Source organism: Podarcis bocagei (genome assembly GCF_964188305.1).
Source record: "Podarcis bocagei genome assembly, chromosome: 11".
Classification (NCBI taxonomy): domain Eukaryota; kingdom Metazoa; phylum Chordata; class Lepidosauria; order Squamata; family Lacertidae; genus Podarcis; species Podarcis bocagei.
The window spans coordinates 45,162,741-45,168,740 of record NC_138136.1 but is presented as its reverse complement, the minus strand read 5'-3'; positions in this window follow the sequence as shown (position 1 = coordinate 45,168,740).

Below are 6,000 nucleotides of genomic sequence, written 5' to 3'. Positions count from 1 at the left end.
TCGTCTGACTCAGTATTATAATAAAATAAAATAAATAAATAAATAAATGCCCTGCCCTCCCCAGCCAGAGCCGGGCTCAGGGCGGCTAACACCAGTAAAATTACAATAAAAACATAATGGGGGGGCAATTTAAATATAGGTTAAAATGCAATTTAAAATGCAGCCTCATTTTAAAAGTAGCCCATAGATCACAACCATAAGGGGAGGGAAACATAAGGGTCAGACTGAGTCCAAGCCAAAGGCCAGGCGGAACAGCTCTGTCTTGCAGGCCCTGCAGAAAGATGTCAAGTCCCGCAGGGCCCTAGCCTCTTGTGACAGAGCGTTCCACCAAGTCGGGGCCAGTACTGAAAAGGCCCTGCCCCTAGTTGAGACCAATCTAACCACCTTGCGACTTGGGACCTCCAAAATGTTGTCATTTGTGGACCTTAAGGTCCTTTGCGGGGCATACCAGGAGAGGCGGTCCCGTAGGTACGTGGGTCCTAGTATAAGGCAGGTTCCCTCCAGTTTTAGCCTAATCATATCTCATTCCTAGTTCAAATCTCCTGGTCTTTGTAACCTTTTAAAAGGAGTATCGAAAAGGGCTACAAAAGAAAGGATGAAAGGCAAGAGGGACATATTAAGGTGTGTGTGGGGGTGTCGTTTAAGACAAATGCTATTCACATCACCAATGGGGTGCTTCCAGTCTGCACACTGGTATTTAATTTTATCACATATGGTAGTAAAACTCTGGTATTCCCCCATGATTCCAATGTAGGTATTTTGGTGAAGTGGGATGCTAATCCACAATACTAATTGCCAGTAATATGTCTAGGGGTTTGATACACTGATGATGAGGATGACTGTAGATCATTAAGTTTTCAAGGTAGATTTCAAATGTGAAAATAAGAAGAAAATATTACATACACAAAGGCTTTCTCACCAGGACAAGCGGATCTTTATCGCGAGTAGCTACTTGTTAGGATTTTAGTCTTGTTTCAAATATATTTGCTGCTTTTGCTTTTTAATTGTTTGTAATCATCTTACATGTTAACTACCTTGAGACAGTTGTTTAGAATGTGATTGATAAATCAGTCAGGAGGAGGAGGACGATAATACAAGAATAACACTTATTTCCAAGTAGAATAATAGAATCGGTAGAGTTGGAAGGGAGCTCAAGAGTCATCTAGTCTGACCGCTGGCAGAGCAGGAATCACAACTAAATAATTACAGACAGATGACCATCCAACTTCTGTTTATAAACCTCCAATGAAGGAGAGTCCACTACCTCTGGAGGCAGTCCGTTCCAGATTAATTAGTGAATTAGGTAGATAAATGTTGATTGAAGTAGCGTAATGTATATGAATACAAGAACACAAAGCATATTTCTCTATTATTTATATCACCACAATAAAGTACTTAATCTGCAATAAAAGGTAATGTTTTCTATAATTTATTTATGTCTTCAAATAAGGAGTACAGAGTTGTTTGTTCTTGCACCTGTTGTTCCAAACAATGCTTTCTTGGGAAGTCCCTTCTTGTGTTTGATATTCACAGGTACTGAATGGCTGAATAGGTTTTAATGCTCTCTTTGATGGTAACTGGTATGTTTTAGCAAAAAAAACACCTTATTGTGCATTACAGAGGCTTTGGGGCTGAGAAGCACTCTCTGACTTTCCCAGTTTTGAGCTGTTCTGTCTATCTCAGTAAAGGAAAGGCTTAATGAAATTGAAGCTCAGAATATTATGAGATACTACGGGAAGGGCACTGGTATCTTAAAGATCAAAATGTAATAACTTTTGGAATTGGTTTTTAATCGGTAAATTGCCATACTTGCCTGGCCTTGAGAGCAGAGCAAGTTGCAATATAAGTCTATCTGTGCTCTTATTGGTATTGTCACCTAACAAATTCATGGGAGAAATAAAAGCAGGATTATTATTATTATTACCATCATCCTAGCTGAATGCTAGGCTCTCCACTTGGACGGGAATAATAATAATTCTGCTTTTATTTCTCCTGTGAGTTAGTTGGGCGAAAATACTAATAAAAACACAGCTAGAGACAAGGCACTTCCGACTTGATTATAAAGGCAAAATGATCCAATAGGTGTGCCCAATCTTGTTACAAGGCCAGCCAACCAGCTTGCTGCAACAATTTAGAGATGAGAAGCATCCCAGCAACATTTGTCACTAAAAACTTGTGGCATGGAGACACGCATCTAGGCTGGGCTGGGATTCATTGACATCACACCAAACATTATGATGTTTGGCTGTTTTCAGTTCATTTCTGGTTGATAACTCACTGTTTGTCTCTTGAACTTTCTTTGTTTCCCCTCTCCCTGGTTTTAAATGGAGGCATGAGTTTAGGAATGTTCATATGTTACATGGAACACAGGCACCATCTCCCTCCCTCTCTCTCTCTCTCTCTTTCTCTCTCTCTCTCTCTCTCTCTCTCTCTTTCAGCACACACACACATTAGTGTTAAAACATGTCCACTTGTTGAATTGTGTAGCTCAACTACTGTGTACACAGTTGCACACACTCTAGACTCACTGAATATTAAACAACATTGCATTCGCCAAGTGTACAATCTGTGCACCTGTGTACACATATTTGACCAGTACATTTGTACGTTTATTCACATGTAAGGTTCAACAAGTGTACAGACGGTGTACCTGTGTACACAATAGTTGAGCTGCAAAAATAAACAAGTGCACGCTTTTCCACACATACACTTACTCCTATGTGGAGTGTCATGCGTGAACAGCTATACAAGTGTACAGCTCAACTATTTGTGTATATTACTGCACACGAACCCTGATAAGAGCATGCTCATTCAGTGTATGAGCTAAATACCTGAAAGGGACTTCAGCCTTCACTTGAAAATCAAATAACAGGACCCTGTTTCAGATGGGCCACTACATTAACTTTGTAATCCTATGTATGTTAATTCAGATGCAAGTCTGAGTTCATGTTAGAGGATTACAACCTTTTATGTGCAGTACACCCATCACTATTTCTAGTTTGGGTGGGTCACTTACACATTGCCAAAACAGAGAAAATACTTCAGACGTGTATGCATGCTTGCATAAAATTAGCACCTGCTAATTAAAATCTATAGACCTGCTGGCCTGTGCTCAGCCTGCAGTCTGGGTACCAATGGTTGATGGCAACTTCAAGACTGGGTCTGCTGCTCTCCCCTCTTGCGATGTTTTAGCTTTGAACTGGACTTGGACTGGACAGCCCTTCAAACAAACAACTTCTTCATCACCCTAGTTTCTGAAGCTGAATTCTGAGGAGAATTTCTACTCCTAAGGGGTTCTGCTTTTAAATAAACCCTACTTTCTGCCAAGATTGCCACACAACTCTGCTCAGTTTCTTTAGAGATTATTTGTTAATCTGGGCAAAGTCACGTAAGAGCATTACCGAAGTGCCAGAAGTCTTGACCAGGACGATAAGTAGGGCTAAGTTTTACAAGATTACAAACACAAGGGCATTCTAGTAGGTATCACAGAGCTAACAGTGAAAGTAGGAACATATGATTTCAAATTAAATGGCAAGGAGCCCCCATGAACATTCGCAGCACTTGGTTATCAATAAACAGATAACAGATAATGGGTCACTGGCCCATTTGATTATTCCAAGACCACCTAACAGAGCACTTTAGGACAAACTCATTTAGTTGTAGCTTTTGTAGCCCAGCTGGCGAAGGTGCTTAAGTGACAAGCTAAAGCCTTTATCTTACACTTGTCCAGTTAGCAATGATCACTCCTCACATTAAATGGGGGCACCCTTTGCATGGTCGTGCACAGCCCCCTGGACCCTATGTGGCACCATTAGCACAGGCTTGACTTTGCCTTCCCCAGGTCTCCACCTACCTCAGCCAGTTGCCCAATCCCGCCTGGGGAGGTGTTGCCAAGGTGATCAGGCCAGGTAAGGGGAGGGAACACCTGCTCACACAATAGGGGGAGGATCTTACCTGGGAATCGTCAGTTGGCTCCAGAGCTTCTCCCACCCTACCCACCCTCAGTTAAGACTTCTTTTGCAGGTTAACCTTTTCTCCACAGGTATGCGGGCGCTGTTGAAGGGCCAGAAAGGAATTCTCCTGCATTGGCAGGTTTGCCTTTCCTGTAGCAAAACATCACAACTTTGGCGGTATCAGGCCTTGGGCGGAATCCTTTAGTCTATCTTTACGGCGGCGATACCAGGGTTCCCCGTTTAACAGGTTGGGAGGCTTTGGCCATATGCTTAGAGGTTGTCATTGCTCTCCCCTGCGACGGCGGCGTAACATATGTTCTCCAGAGCCAGCCCACCCACCCCCACTGGATAACCCTGGTGTTACCCAGATCCCCGGTGGGGGACTGGGAGGGATAAACGCCCAATGCCTGAGCCAAGGTCTACCCACATCTGAAATATAATAAAGTTGTGGCCAATTTTAATCCCATAGCACGTTTTCTTGAGTTGTTATTTCACACGGGGCCCACCCAGGGTTTGGGGGACTCCCCCTGTCCAAGCAATGGAATCTTCCATCAGTTTTTAACCCTTGCTGAGTACAAGACCCCAAGAATGGGAAAGGGACTCATGGGAAAGGGACTCGGGCGTGAAGCAGATGGGCCCTCCAAACCTGCAACAATATTGTTTCCTTTCAAATGATTTGTTTTTAAATTGGAAACCCTACTCAACAAACATCTCAGTTTGTGCTTTTGAGAGGGGAGGAGGAAGCGAGGAAAGGGAGAGCAAGGCATACTGCCTTTGCTTCTGAATTAATGCAAAGGGTTTTTTTTCCTGTCACTTGCCAAAAATGACAGGAAGGAAGGAGAGAAAAACGCATCAAAGGACCCCAACATGCCAAAAAGAGAGAGGGAAAACTGTGATCCTTTAGCAGGCGCTGTTTTAACTCTGTTTGTGGTAAAAAGCTTTCTGACTCAATCTGCTAGGTCGATGCTTGTTGCCTGAAAGTAGAAGAGAAACAGAACAAAGAAGAGAATAGTTTTTATATGGGGCTGCCTTTGCAGCCTTTTCCAGCTTTGTGGGGGGAAACGTGGCAGATTGCATCCAGACACTACATTCTGCTTAGAATCATAGTATCCCACAGATGGAAGGGCCTGGAAAGATCATCCAAGCCAATGACCCCAACTAATGCAAATATCCTCTACTACTGCATCTCTGATAGACTGCTATAGTGCCTTCCAAAGCAGACTGTTTCACCATCAAACAGTTTGTGTCATCAATGTTGCTGTTGTTTAGTTGTTTAGTCGTGTCCAACTTTTCGTGACCCCATGGACCAGAGCACGCCAGGCACTCCTGTCTTCCACTGCCTCCCGCAGTTTGGTCAAACTCATGCTGGTAGCTTCGAGCACACTGTCCAACCATCTCGTCCTCTGTCGTCCCCTTCTCCTTGTGCCCTCCATCTTTCGCAACATCAGGGTCTTTTCCAGGGAGTCTTCTCTTCTCATGAGGTAGCCAAAGTATTGGAGCTTCAGCTTCAGAATATGTCCTTCCAGTGAGCACTCAGGGCTGATTTCCTTAAGAATGGATAGGTTTGATCTTCTTGCAGTCCATGGGACTCTCAAGAGTCTCCTGATCACCATAATTCAAAAGCATCAATTCTTTGGCGATCAGCTTTCTTTATGGTCCAGCTCTCACTTCCATACATCACTACTGGGAAAACCATAGCTTTACTATACGGACCTTTGTTGGCAAGGTGATGTCTCTGCTTTTTAAGATGCTGTCTAGGTTTGTTATCGCTTTTCTCCCAAGATGCAGGCGTCTTTTAATTTCGTGGCTGCTGTCACCATCTGCAGTGATCAAGGAGCCCAAGAAAGTAAAATCTCTCACTGCCTCCATTTCATCCCCTTCTATTTGCCAGGAGATGATGGGCCCAGTGACCATGATCTTCGTTTTTTTGATGTTGAGCTTCAGACCATATTTTGCACTCTCCTCTTTCACCCTCATTAAAAGGTTCTTCATTAAATGACACCTCATTAAAAGGTGTCATCAATAGGCCCATTCAAAATCCATTTTC